A 15,633-nucleotide genomic window follows, 5' to 3' on the forward strand; every position below is an offset into this window, starting at 1 on the left:
TTCATCCATGCTACTGAGTTTACTAATAAGACACTCATTTATACGGATAAGATATAACCCATTATATGAATAAACCACAATTTGGTTATCCACAAATGTTGGACATTTGGGTTGTTATTTAGTTCTGGGCTATTATGAATAAATCTACTATGGACATTCATGTCATTTTGTGGACAGGTGGTTTTTGTTTTGGTTGGCTAAATAGCTACAAGTGGAATTGCTGCATCACACAGTTAAGTGTACATTTAAATTTACAGAACAACAGCCAAAAGGTTTCCAATGGTGGTTGTATTTTATACTCCTACTACTACTGCATGAAAGTGTATCTTATTTTGTGGAATGTCTGTTCAAACCTTTTGTCCTTTTTTTTAAACCTTACTAGTTAGATTAGCAAGAGTTCTTTATATATTCTGGATACAAGTCCATTGTTAGATACACATTTCTTAACGTCGTCGATAGGTTCTCAGAAACTGAAACTTCAAGCAAACAACATATAATAAAACAATTTTACCACAGGCTAACTGGTATAAAAGAGTTAAGTTCCTACAGCATATTTCTATTCACAAAAAAACACCAAACTTCTAAATAAAGACCCAACTACTTCTAATATTAAACATGGAGATAAATGAAAGCTACACATACATTTAAGAAAGATAAAAACAAGCAAGGTAATTACTTACCCAATTTTTGGTGAATCAGTGAGTGATAGCGGTTGCAGTGGCGGTGGGTTAAATCAAAGAATACATGTTTGCAAAGAAAAACTCTAAAGAGCACCTCCTACCACCATGCAGTGCAAAAACAGTAACAGATATGACAGGCTCACCGAGCACTTTCATACCACATAGTTTATTTTTCTCCATTTGTATGATTATCATATACTTTACAAATTGTTATTTTACAAAAATTTGTACTCATTTATTCACTCATTCCCTAACCTATTTATTCCAGTTCAGGGTTACAGGTGGCCAGAGCCTATCCTAGCAGCTCAGGGCATAAGATGGGAACCAACCCTTGACTGGACACCATTCCATCACAGGGCACACTCACACACATACCCACTCACTCAGACTAGGACAATGTAGACATGCCAATTCACCTAACATGCACATCTTTGAGATGTGGGAGGAAACCAGAGTATCCAGAAAAAACCCACACAGATATGGGGAGAACGTGCAAACTCCATGCAGACAGTCGCCCTGGCTGAGAAGTGATTTTTTTTCTTTCACCAATGTCATAATGAAATGATGTTGAACAAAATAACATCATTGTTGAACAATGACCTGCTGTCTATAGTATATGATATGGGTCCAATTTCATTCTCTCACTGTATTCTTAAATTCTCTTCATGCAAGGGCAGAAATGCTTGTACAATATTTACCGCCAATCCACATATCTTGAATAATGCTCATTTCCTCATGAAAAATTATTAATATTTATCTTCATAATTGTTTATCAACATAATTACTGAATCTAGGTGATGGATACATGGAGGTTCATTTTTATTATTATTCCCAGTTTTATGTCTGTTGAATATTATAAAAATAAAAAATTCTGAGATCATTTATAACATCTGTTATGTTTGTTAACAAACCTCAGGTGCTGGGTGATGATTAAAATAATTGATGGGCTTATAGGAGCCTATGAAGTGAAAATTCTGATTATAATCTTTTAAATACTAAGTAACTACTCCAGAGTGTATATTCCCTGTTAGTACTTAAGATGTTAACTAGCCATCCTTGCAATATAGACTAAAACATATATACATGCCACACTATTTCAAATAAGGCATTTTAAAATATATTTCATAACACCCAGAACATATCTCATATCTCTATCACAGACTTCTAATATAAATTACTTGTGTTTGGTCGGGCACGGTGGCTCACACCTGTATACCAACACTTTGGGAGGCGGATCACTATGTCAGGAGATTGAGATCATCCTAGCTAACACGGTGAAACCCCGTCTCTACTAAAAATACAAAAAATTAGCCAGGCGTGGTGGCGGGCGCCTGTAGTCCCAGCTACTAGGGAGGCTGAGGCAGGAGAATAGCGTGAACCCAGGAGGCGGAGCTTGCAGTGAGCCGAGATTGCACCACTGCACTCCAGCCTGGGTGACAGAGCAAGACTCCATCTCAAAAAAAAAAAAAAAAAAAAAATTTGCCTGGCATGGTGGTGGGTGCCTGTAGTCCTAGCTACTCAGGAGGCTGAGGCAGGAGAATGATGTGAACCCGGGAGGCAGAGCTTGCAGTGAGCCGAGATTGCCCCAGTGCACTCTAGCCTGGGTGACAGAGCAAGACTCCGTCCCCATCCCACAAAAAAAAATTACTTATGTTCAATTACTTGTTTTCAAATCCCTTTTCCCCCAGATACTGTGAGCTTTTTTTAATCAGCAACCTATGCATCCTTGATTTCCACTCCCCTACTTAAGTTCCAGATACAGGGTCTGTGTTCAATAAGCTCAGTTCTGCAAATATTTACAGTGCATCAGATTCTATATGTTAGGCAAATTTTTAGTGCTGAGACTATAGTCTTGACCAAAAATGACAAAGTTGCCCACAAGCATAATGCTGTTGAAGTAAGATTGGACTGACTTTTTTTTGAGACAGAATCTCACTCTGTTGCCCAGGCTGGAGCACAATGGCACGGTCTCGGCTCACTGCAATCTCCACCTCTCGGGTTCAAGCCAGTCTTGTGCCTCAGCCTCACGAGTAGCTGGGATTACAGCTGTGGACCATCGTGCCTGGCTAATTTTTGTATTTTTAAAGACGAGGTTTTGCCATGTTGGCCAGTCTGGTCTCGAACTCCTGACCTCAGGTGATCCGCTTGCCTCGGCCTCCCAAAGTGCTGGAATTACAAGCGTGAGATACCACGCCCAGCCTGGACTAACTGATTTTTATAAACAGTCCTTCCAACAAAGATATTTTTTGACACAAACCATACCTATTGTGGTGACTGTTCCATGCTTTGTGAGGAACTACTGTACTCTCAATTCCACTATAAAAGGTAACCAACCAGACAGTGCCATGGGTATAGGGCTTATAGGAGGCAGTGCTGCTCAATGGTACTTTAAAGACTAGAGCTTATATATCCATAATTTTCTGATTTTCTTATCTCAACTGGTTAAATGGACTACCATCCAATAATAGTATACTAAAGAAATAATTTGGGAGCACTGTAGAACCATACAGTCTCATGGTGTTTAATTAATCTTTCTCCTGACAAGAGGTAACAGGTTTTTCCTTATAAAATAAAATGATGCACATGAAACAGTAAATTATGAGTTATGAACATTTTACTCATGTTCTGGTTATCTCTGGGCCAATGGTTCTCAAACTGGGACCCTACATTCTAAGGAGGGTTTCACAAGCTAATAAGGGGATCTTTAAGTTAATTTTTAACGTATTTTTAAAAATCTAACAAATCAGACACTTATAGTCCATAAGGTTGTATCTATTAAATATCATCCTCTTTGCTTTTTAGAGACAGAATCTCACTACGTTGCCAAGGCTCCAGTGATCCTCCCACGTCAGCCTCCCGAGTAGCTGGGATTACAGGTGTGCACCACTGTGCCTAGCTTAAGTATCACCATATTAATAAGTAGGCTGAATACATTTTTTGTTGATATCTAGAGCTTTTTCTTTAATAGAGCTATTAAAATACTTCAAATTCATATGGAGGTCATGAAAGGAATATAATACAAGCTGGTAAAAAAAGTTGGAGACCACTGCTTCAGAATCACTGATTCAGAACATAAACTAGTTAATCAAACTGGTGTCAGAACATTTCAATTTACTTTGGTATCTAGAGCAATTGATGCTTTATATCCTCTGTTTCCTGGACTCTCACTTGGCACTAACAGCTACGGCTTCTATAGGGTCTGACTGGTGACTATTGCTGATGCTGTCCACAAAAACAATGTATTTGGGGTGAAAGGACTACTCTTAGCTCCTGTTTACAGCATCCTGAACTCACAGCAAACGATCTCTTGCATACAAGGCTAACGTGCATAAAAGCCATAACTTTTACTTGATAAATCACATAAATAGCACCAAAGCATCTGACTTGCTCTTATGATTCTTACCTAATTTTAAAGACATCACATTTATGATACTATGTTCTCTTCACTTTAAATTCTAGACCACTTTCAAATTAAATGTTAGATTTAGAATCAAGCATATCTAAATATTTATGCCAAAATAATATTTTACCAATTTTCTCCTTATGTAATAAGATATTTAAAATTACTTCAATATAGGTTTTAAATTATTACATGCATTTTGTAGATAGGCATATAAAATGAATTGCAGGCATCCAAGTTTACATATAAATTGAACCAGCAGATATATTATCAGTCATATGTTTAGGTGCCAAGCTGAAAGGCTGAATGAAGAGGGGGACACTTGCTTATGGGAAGCAGAAAGAGCTCTAAGTAATCAATTGTAAAAAGACAAAGACACACCTTCACTGTCCAAGTTCAAGAAAATTGAGAGTTCACTTGTGTTTCATATCAGTAACTTGCCAGCCTCCAACTATGACTTTTTGAGTTTTCCATTTCTTACCCAAAGGCAGCAAATAAATGGCAGCGACAGAAGGAATTACTTTGTGCTAGATTTTTTAGAATTCCAAATACTAAATATTAATAATACTTATATACAGTTTACTATGGACCAGGCACTATTTTACAATAACCCTATAAGCTTGGTACTATGATGTCTATTTTACAGACCAGAAAACTAAGACATGGAGAACTCAAATAGCTTGCCCAAATTCACACACTATTAAGTGGCAGAGCCAGGATTTGAACTCAAGTAGTCAGCTCTTAATCACACTACTGTTTCTCAGCTTAGGGTAAAATATGTACATCATCTGTATTATGATTTGTTGAACACCTGCATTTTTTTAAAAGTTTGCAATAAACAAAAAAGTTTACTCTCAAACGTAAACAGCAAATAAGACCTTAAACCCTGATTTGAATCTGGAAAAATATAACCAAGTTTGCAATTTTAGAGAAACAATCAACACTGAAAGCAGATTACTTGTGAGTTTTTAAACAAATTTGGCTAGAGATGGGTATTTTAAAAATCAGCTTATCTCATGGAATCTTTTTTACATATTATATTTTTAAAAGTTATTTCTGACTCTTGAATGGTTTTGGATTTAGGGAAAATATTGGCATATATGTGATATATTACAGTATTTTCTATAATTCTATATAGCCATTAAAAATGTTAACATAGATCTATATTAATATGGAAAACTTCATATGATATGCTAGATTTTAAAAGGGCAGTAAAAGTGGCATGCATAATGTGATCTAAAATCTATTTTTTAAAAAGTCTTAAGCTTAAATTTTTGATAAACATTTAAACATGTTTATTAAGTGGCAGGATTACTGGTGATTTTCCCTTTCTGCTTTAAAACTTTTTGATAACCTGAAGGTTTTTTCCCAATTAACAGAAATGCACAATTCTGCTTATGTTCATAAGCAGAAAAAAATAAAGCTATTCTACTTTATTAAAAGCTTCACTCATTACATATTTTAACAAAACATTTTATTTTATACTAGAGACAACAGTTGCAACAGCTTCTGGAAAATTCCTTAATTTGGCTTCCAAGTAGTAGTTAAATGATTTTATTAATACTTAAACCATAAAAATAATTATACTAATATAGTAACCTTATAACTACTGATCCTGACCCTAAACAATAAGACAAGGAAAAACAGCACACTGCAGAAATAACCTGAGTAACCTGCCATTCTAATTGAATTTGATCGTGTTTTGAATGCTCCAAGTGTGTTCTTTTCTTTGAAAAGCACATTATTTGATAAAACTGTTTCTCCACATCTGGGTAGTTATAAATAGCAAAAGGAGACAACAACCATATCTAATGTTCTTGGATTCTGAACATCCTATAAATTAACTGTTCTTCCCTCATGTAGTTAAAATTTAAACATTCTATTGAGAATTTTTCCTTCTCCTTAATACCACACCTGTTACCTGTACATCTTAAAGATATACTACGAGATTCTGTACTTATTTTCTGGTTCTAGAAAGAGATATGCTAGCACATGCTAAAAGTGGGCATTTCTTCAAACATTATATAACATTTTAAAAGAAAGAAGAAAAAACAGCAATAGTGTAGCAAAAAAAAAAAACCCACTGGAAATCTTTTTTTTTTTTTTTTTTTTTTTTTTTTGAGACAGGGTCTTGCTCTGTTGCTAAGGCGGGAGGGCAGGGATGTAATCACGACTCACTGCAGCCTCAAGCAATCTCCCCAGCTCAGCCTCCTGAGCAGCTGAAACCACAAGCATGCACCACCATGCCCGGCTAATTTTTAAAAAAATTTTTTGTAGTGACAAGGTCTTACCACTATCGGGGAATCTGCCCCGATATTCACGTAGGTTCTTTCCTATTTTCCTTAAGCATCTGCCAGCTTGAGAAATAAAGGGACAGAGTACAAAAGAGAGAAATTTTAAAGCTGGGCGTCTGGGGAAGACATCACATGTCGGTAGGTTCCGTGATGCCCCACAAGCCACAAAAACCAGCAAGTTTTTATTAGAGATTTTCAAAAGGGAAGGGAGTGTGTGAATAGGTGTGGTTGACAGACATCAAGTACTTAACAGGGTAACAGAATATCACAAGGCAAGTGGAGGCAGGGTGAGATCACAGGACCACAGGACCCAGGCAAAATTAAAATTGCTGATGAAGTTTCGGGCACCATTGTCATTGATAACATCTTATCAGGAGACAGAGTTTTGAGATCAACCAGTCTGACCAAAATTCATTAGGTGGGAATTTCCTCTTCCTAATAAACCTGGGAGCACTATGGGAGACTGGAGTCTACTTCATCTCTGCAGTCTCGACCATAAGAGATGACCACGCCCAGGGGGGCCAGTTCAGAGACCCACCCCCAAGTGGGCATTCTCTTTCTCAGGGATGTTCCATGCTGAGAAAAAGAATTCAGCGATATTTCTCCCATTTGCTTTTGAAAGAAGAGAAATAGGACTCTGTTCCACTCAGCTCACCGGCGGTCAGAGTTTAAGGTTATCTCTCATTTCCTAAACATTGCTGTTATCTTGTTCTTTTTTTAAGGTGCCCAGATTTCATATTGTTTAAACACACATGCTCTACAATTTGTGCAGTTAATGCAATTATCACATGGTCCTGAGGCGACATACATCCTCCTCGGCTGACAGGATTAAGAGATTAAAGTAAAGACAGGCATGGGAAATCACAAAGGTATTGACTGAGGAAGTGATAAGTGTCCATGAAATCTTCACAACTTATGTTTAGAGATTGCAGTAAAGACAGGCATAAGAAATTATAAAAGTATTAATTTGGGGAACTAATAAATGTCCATAAAATCTTCACAATCCACGTTCTTCTGCCATGGCTTCAGCCGGTCCCTCCGTTTGGGGTCCCTGACTTCCCGCAACACACTATATTGCCCAGGCGGGTCTCGAACTCCTGGGTTCAAATGATCCTCCCACCTCAGCCTCCCAAAGTGCTGGGATGTAAGCCACTGTGCCCAGCCAAATCCCTAGAAATCATAAAATATATCTAGCTGTATCATGAACCAGCCATATATACATCCTTCACAAGTCATTTCTAGTAAGAGAAGGGGCTATGAAACTAGATGATTAGAAATTCAATTAGGTAAGTACTTGGTGAAGAGCTATGTGCAAGATATTATATTAGATACAGTGGAGTTAAAGAGACTAAAACAAACAGATCTATCTTGAAAGATTTATAATCGAATAAGAAAAAGCTTTTAAAAATAATCTGCTTGTTCTGTGGTATAACAACATATTTTAAACTTTCTAGATAAATAAAGCTACTTTTTAAATAAATAAATACAAATAAGAAAAAGGCCAGCTCAACATTCAGTTCACGATACACTACATAGCCAAATGGATTTAAGTGCAATGTTCATTTTAATAAAGTATTTTATATTAATATTTTACAGTTCAAGGCAGTAAGTTAATAAAAGGAAACTTTAAAATGTAATGTCGAAGATAATTAGGTCCTAAAAGTTTACTTACCCTTAAAATATCCCTTCACAAGTTAATGACTGCCTTATAGAGCTACTAATCACTTCAGTAACCCATTGACTCTATCTGACTAGTCTGTTCTCTGGCTAAGGACTAGAAAACTGCATGCTTACTACTTGAATAATTCAGCCCACAATGGGGAGAAAATACTCCTTGAAAATAAACGGACGCCCAGCTTTAAAATTTCTCTCTTTTGTACTCTGTCCCTTTATTTCTCAAGCTGGCCGATGCTTAAGGAAAATAGAAAAGAACCTATGTGAATATCGGGGCAGATTCCCCGATAGTGGTGAGACCTTGTCACTACAAAAAATTTTTTTAAAAATTAGCTGGGCATGGTGGTGCATGCTTGTGGTTTCGGCTGCTCAGGAGGCTGAGCTGGGGAGATTGCTTGAGCCTGGAAGGTTGAGGCTGGAAGAAGGCAAGAGAAGGCAGTACGTGCCTGTGGTCCCACCTACTCAGCCAGCTGAGGCGGGAAGATTGCTTGAGGCCAGGAGTTTGAGTCTGTAGTGTACACCTGTGAATAGCCAACGCATTCCAGCCTGGACAACATAGCAAGACCTCATTTACTTTTTTAAAAAGAGAACCAGAACGGAGGAAGAAAAAAGAAAATGGATAGGTCGGGAAACCAATCCAAAGAAAGCCTAAGCCACTCATATGCTCCACAGAATAACTGAAAGCAGTTCACCTTTCCCAGTGAAAATGAATAGTCTAGAAGCAAGGCTGCTTTTCCCCCACCTTCAATCTTTTCCCCCACCTTCAGTCTTTCAGAGTCCAGTGATTCAAAGACAAGACCATCCCGGATTATGTGTTTCCCAAATCAAAACAAAGCAACTATTATTGAACCATGAAGTCAAAGTTAAGCATCTAACAAGCAAAGCAGAAGAAACAATGGTGTAAATAATAAGCTTAATTCAACCAATAAATAACATTTTTAGAGATAAATCTATTTCAAAAGACAAAGATGGCTAAGTCTTATATAGATTGAAAGCATTAAAAGATATCAATACTGAAGTAATTTCTTCCTAGAATTTTTTCATTTCAACATGCATTAACTGCACATCCTTACATAACAAGAACCAATACTACAAAATCCTATCCATTAAGATATATATCAAGATGAAGGACTGAGCATGTGTTAATACTCTCCTTCCATTTAAAAACATCATAAAATGTCAGAAAACTTTTAATAGAATAAATATATAATAGAATGGAAAAACAACAACAAAAAAGCATGCCATTAGCAATCAAGATCACAAATACCCAAAAGATAGAACTGGTTTTCAGATTTAAATCTTATAAACAAGAAATCACAGAAAACATACAAATGGTCAATTAACATAAATGCTACTCCTCTGTAGTAATCAAGGAAATGTAAATTAAAACAATGAGATATTTTAATCTAGCAGATAGCAAAATATCAAAACAATGAAAAAGGTTTGACAAGAATTTGAGGAAAATGGACTCTCTATACTGTTGTCGAGAGCGTAAGTTGAAAAAGTCTTTTTAAAAAGCAATTTGTTAACATCCAACAAAACCATGTCTGCTTTTTTTATTTTTTATTTTTTTTGAGACAGAGTCTTACTCTGTCACCCAGGATGGAGTGCAGTGATGCAATCACAGCTCACTTCAGCCTCGACCTCCTGGGCTCAAGCAATCCTCCTGCCTCAGCCTCCCAAGTGGCTAGGACTACAGGCATGTGCCACCATGTCCAACTAATTTATTTTTTATAGAGATGGGGTCTCACTATATTGCTCAGGCTGGTCTCAAACTCCTGGGCTCAAGAGATCCTTCTGCCTCAGTCTCCCAAAGTGTTGGGATTACGGCCATGAGCCAACGTGCCCAGCCTCTTACCATTTCCCACTTTCACTTCTGGGAATTTAACTGAAGGGATTGTATTTGCCCACATATGTTTGTGGGTGCTCAGCATAGCATTCCTTTAAACCTGGGGGAAACGGGCTGGGCCTGTAATCCCAACACTTTAGGAGGCCCAGGAGGGAGGATTGCTTGAGCCCAGAAGTTCAAGTCCAGCCTGGGCAACACACTGGGCATGGTGGCATGTGCCTGTAATCTCAGCTACTTGGGAGGCTAAGGTGGGAGGATCACTTGAGCCCAGGAGACAAAGGCTGCAGTGAGCTGAGATCACACCACTGCACTCCAGCCTGGGTGATAGAGTGAGACCCTGTCTCAAAAAAAAAAAAAAGAAAAAAGAGAAGTATCATCTATATTAAAAACATACACACCACCGCCCCCCACCCAAAAAATATGCTGTTCAGTGGAAAAAAGCAAGTCACCAAATAGATTGTATTATTTCTCAAAAATCCTTCCTTCCGGCCAAGCGTGGTGGCTCACACCTGTTATCCTGACACTTTGGGAGGCAGAGGCAGGAGGACTGCTTGAGCCCAGCAGTTCAAGACCAGCCTGGACAACACAGCAAGACCCTCATCTCTACAGAAATAAAAACTTTTCAAGTATCCAGGCATGGTGGCGTGCTCCTATACTTCCAGCTACTCAGGAGGCTGAGGCAAGTGGATCACTCAGAGCCCAGGATCCGAGACTGCAATGAGCTACGATTACAACACTGCGCTCCAGGCTGGGTAAGAGAGACAGAATATCTCTCTTCAAACAACCAACCAACCTAGCTTCTCTGAAGTATTTAGCCTTAGACTATAACACTCATGTCCCCTCTCTGTCACTCTCCTTCATTCACAGAAAAACTTGGCACTTAAATTTTAATTTCTCTCCAACTACTCCAGTGATCATTCCTGAAGGTCTCAATATTGGTATACTCTCTCAGTTCCTTCACCTCCTCCTTAAATACATCTTTTTCTCCATCGTATTTCAGCTATCTACTCCATGGTCATACCCTAAACTTTGTGATATCCATAACTAAACTATCTCCCAAGGCTCACATTTAAGCCTTTTATATTGAGACCACCACTTCCTAGCTTTCCAGCTTTATTTATATATGCTAGCGATCCTACTTTTACAATTTTCACCATAAAAGTTTCCAATCCATTGACCCTACAACTAACTCTTTCACTGTCTATCACATCCTTCATGTCCTCAATTTTCCCCTTAACCTAGATCCATCATCCAAAACTGTAACAACTTCCTTGTATACACCTCCAAGTCTATCTACTGCATCTCTCCATCACACTTCTGACAAAATCCCAAGCCCAATTAAACCCAACATATTGCTTACTCTCAAAGTGTCCTAACCAGTCTTATCTCCATTGTTGTCCCAGGAGACAGAGGCAGCTAGTTGCCAACCCAATATCCATTTTCTCCTTCCTTACTAAGAGAACCCTGATTTTACTTAGGAAGTTAATGTTCCTAGCTAAAACACTATGCTTTCCAGCCTCCCTAGTAGCTAGGGGAGTCTATGATATCCCCAGTGCCTAGCACATACAAGGGGCACAATAAATATTTCATTAACCAATGAATATATATCACGATCTCATTTATACAGAAGACTAAAGTGTATGTATGTGTCTGCATGCATAGGTAAGCATATAAGGGGTCTAAGATAAACAGTAAACTACTGATTCTAGGTACTTCTGGGAAGGACAGTGGGAAGAAAGGTAAAAAGGGACTTTCACATTTTGCTCTGATTATTTTTGCGTTATTTTTCTTATGTTAAAAAAAGACAATTAACTACAACACATGCAGAAGGAAAAAAATCTAAATATATTTAGAAATATAAGCTTATTCACAGAATGATAAAATTTAGAAACTCATAGTGACCTCAGTAAGCATACTAACTCAAAAGCCTCTGGCTAGAAAGGATGTTAAGAACACAGCTCCCTGTCCTTAGTAGGCCCCTCAATCTTGGTTCAGTACTGTTCTACAGTAGTCCCTTACCCTAGCCTGGTGTGTTCCCAAATCTCCCACAGGTAATAGAATCTAGGATTTTTAAATAAAGTAATACCTTTTAAAAGAACTAGAATTAGGAGAATAAAAATTCTTGTTAACTTTTTACAGCCTTTATAAAGGTTTTTACTGTCACTTAAAGTAATAGAGTATACTAAGTGAAAAGTATATTAGTAGCATATCACACATCAAATTAGTAATAATGAGTTGTGTAGAATTAATTTCCACTTATCTTCCTTTGCTCAGTAGAAACTTTTGAAGATCTACTGAGATCTGTTTTAGAAATCATTATATCACATCAGTAAAATCCTTCATTCCCATTTACTGTTAATCCCTGTTCCCACACCCTATCCCAATCGACCACTAATCTACTATCTGTCGCTACTATTTGTCTATTCTGGCCATTTTCTATAAATGGAATCGCAACATATAATCTCTTAGATCTGGCTTTTCACTTACCATCTTTTTGAGGTTCACCCATGTGGTAGCATGTATCAGTGGTTCACTCCTTTTTACTGCTGAATAGTATGCCATTGCATGGATATGCCATACTAGTGCCTTTTAATATTATGGCTTAGACTTCCATTTTCCAGGTTGTACAATGGATGTAAGATAACTTGGGTACTTGGGGTGGGTGAGAGGGACCGTTAGCTAACTTTTATTTAAGCCAAATGATATAGATGAGTGTTTCTCAAATCCAATCCAGTTTATACAGGATGAGATTATCCTAGCTTCACTCAAAAACATTATGGCATCAGCCCCTTTTAAAACCACTGTCCCATACCTCTCCTCTAACAGGAACATAAATCACAGTTCCTCAAGGTTTCCTTCTCTCTCCCAAGGTTTATAAAAACCCCTACTCTTGCCAGGCACAGTGGCTCACACCTGTAATCCCAGCACTTTGGGAGGCAGAGGCAGGCGAATCACAAAGTCAAGAGTTCGAGACCAGCCTGGCCAACATAATGAAACCCCATCTCTACTCACAAATACAAAATTTAGCTGGGCATGGTGGCACACGCCTGTAGTCCCAGTTACTTGGGAGGCTGAGGCAGGAGAATCACTTGAACCTAGGAGGCAGAGGTTGTGGTGAGCCAAGATTGCACCACTGCACTCCAGCCTGGGCAACAGAGCAAGACTCCGTCTCAAAAAAAAAAAAAGAAACCCTACTCTTACTATGTCTTTTGCTTCACCTTTTTCTACCTCCTACTCCCTTGTTTTCTCTAAGATTACCTTCCAACTGATAGCTTCAAAATTTCCACATTTTCAAAATGTCTAAAAAGATCTATTAGAAGTAAATATTGTATGTGTACATTCTGAAATTTAAGAACCTGTTCTTTTTATGTGGTCCCTGAAAATAGTTTCTTTTTCAACAGAAAAAAAAAACTTTGTAAGTAGTTTTAAAGGAGACAAAAACCTCACAATGCCAATATAAATGAAGCATGAAGATCCAGGTCAACATCTGACACCGTCATTTACAAGCAAAGATCAAAGAATATACAGTAACTAGCCACAGTTTCCTATTAACTTTTCTCTTTAATGTGACCTTGTTAAACACTGATTTTTCATTCAGTGAAAAACACCACAATAGTGATGGCAGCAGCAGCCTGCCTGGAGTGGGCACTGTGAAGATGCCGGCTGCAGTGGGAAAGGCACAGCTGGGGCTGTACGCTCCATGGAGCCGGCAGGAGTCCACTGGAGCCAGGAACAGGTAGGAGCCATGCCCCCTTCCAAGTTGAAGGGGCAGGATCCCTCCCATGCTGGGTGTAGCTGTAACCACCCAGCCATGGCTACAGGCATCCCTGTGCTCTTGGGGGCCCAGGATGCACCTCCACCTCCATCCCCCACCCTCACAGGCTCGGAAGTGCCTGCTCCCACTGCCTGGCCTCTCCCCACTCCCAGCACCCATGCCGATTTCAAAGGAAAGTTGTGACCGAGGGAGGCACTGTCACTACCCAGCTGGGTGGGAGCAGACTCAGGGTGGTGCTGACATGCCAGCGCCCTGCCACCTCAGCCCCCTCCGGACTTTGGGCACCCCAGAGGACAGGAGGAAGGCTGTGGGGGTGCTGAGAGCAGCTTGGCGCAGGCCTGAAGGTGCCCCATGGCACAGCCTGGGCACTGTGGGTACTGTACAGGGCAGGTTGATGGTGGCAGGAAGTAGACAGGCTCCTGGGCAGAAAGGGGCAGATCCACCTTCAAGCTGGGGATGACCTGAAGCCAGGGGCTGGGCTGCCAGTTCTGCAGACTGGAGTGAGAACTTACAGTGCTTTTTCCAGGCCTGCCCATGGACCAATCGGTATGCACTTCCTCCCCTCTGAAGCCCATAAAAGCCCTGGACTCAGCCAGACTCCGGCAGACATGGGGATGACCTGCCTGTGTAGCGGAGCTACCCACTGTGGATCTCCTCTCAGCTGAGAGCTGAGTAGACGTCCAGACGACCTGCCTGTGGAAAGGAGCTACCCACTTCAGTTTCTTGAGCTCTACTGTCACTCAATAAAGCTTCTCTTCGCCGTACTCACCCTCCAGTTGTCCACGTACCTCTTTCTTTCTGGACGCAGGACAAGAACTTGGAACCCGCCGAATGGCAGGACAGAAAGAGCTGTAACACAAACGGCTGAAACACGTCCCTCACTCACCATGTTGTGGGCAACAAGAAAAGAGAGAAGAGCTGCGGCCCTTCAGGGAGCCCAGACTGAGGTGCTCCCAAGCCAGGGCTGTGACACCCTCTTTGGGACTCTGCAGTTCCTGGCATCTCCAAGCTTACAGGCACCACCAAGCTCCCCAGTGCCAGCAGTGGAAGCCACTTGCAGTAGTCCTGGTCCAGCCACAGCCTCACAGGAGCCAGTGCCCATGCCAGCACCTGGAGCTCCCCGCCCAGCTGCAGCCAGCATGCCTGGCTGTGCACAGCAGCTGGACCCCATGCTCCCTTGCTCACACACCCCTCCCCTCTGCACCTGGCTCACCTTTAGCAGGCATGGGATCTGGGCTGGTAGTGCGAGCTGAGCACGGCCTGCCAGGACAAGTGGGCAGAATGAGCCCAGCAGGCCTGAGCAAAACTTGGGCAAAGGCACCACCAGCCACAGAGGTTTCCAGCTGGCAAAGCGACACCCCAAGGATCCTGTGACAATAGCATTATTGTCTCGCCTCTATCTTATGATGATGCTTGATCCAGATTAAGTGGATCACTTACATTTATAAAATATTAGATGCCCACATGTAGAATGATTAATCAATTATAAAGCTGAGTGAGGAATGATGGTGCAGGGAGAGGGCTGGGAAAGAATGACACACATCTAGCAACATACTTCTTATTACCAGCCTTTTTAAATTCTTAATTCTCTAGGTGATTCCCAAACAATTAGTTTGAAAACATCATAAATAAGATGATACGGACACAGATAAAAGCTTTCCCAATGGTAAATGTTTTCTAACTAGGAAATTATTTCACTATCCCCTTACTGACCTACATGACAGTTCTTCTGGAGTATTTAACGGAGTGAGCAATAATGGGTAACACCAGCTACATGTAATTAGAAGAACCTTGTGAGATAAAGAAAAATAATATAAGCAATTATTAGCAAGGGCACCTGTTAAAAGTACCCAGAATACTTCTCTGGTGGCCAGTTACTGCAGCTGGCATGGGACAGGCTCTGTGAACTACATCGTCATCTTTGAAAAGACAACTAAAAAGGGAATCTTGGGTTAAGGTTT

The 15,633-nt window shown here is 40.0% G+C and overlaps 1 protein-coding gene across 2 annotated transcripts in view; it reads right to left on the reverse strand.

Annotated features, from left to right (window-relative positions):
• The window catches only part of RNF169 (ring finger protein 169), a 96,363-nt gene that overhangs the window by 44,273 nt on the left and 36,457 nt on the right, over window positions 1–15,633 (reverse strand). The gene's annotated exons all lie outside the window — the stretch shown is intronic.

This window comes from Nomascus leucogenys, chromosome 15 (genome assembly GCF_006542625.1).
Source record: "Nomascus leucogenys isolate Asia chromosome 15, Asia_NLE_v1, whole genome shotgun sequence".
Taxonomy (NCBI): domain Eukaryota; kingdom Metazoa; phylum Chordata; class Mammalia; order Primates; family Hylobatidae; genus Nomascus; species Nomascus leucogenys.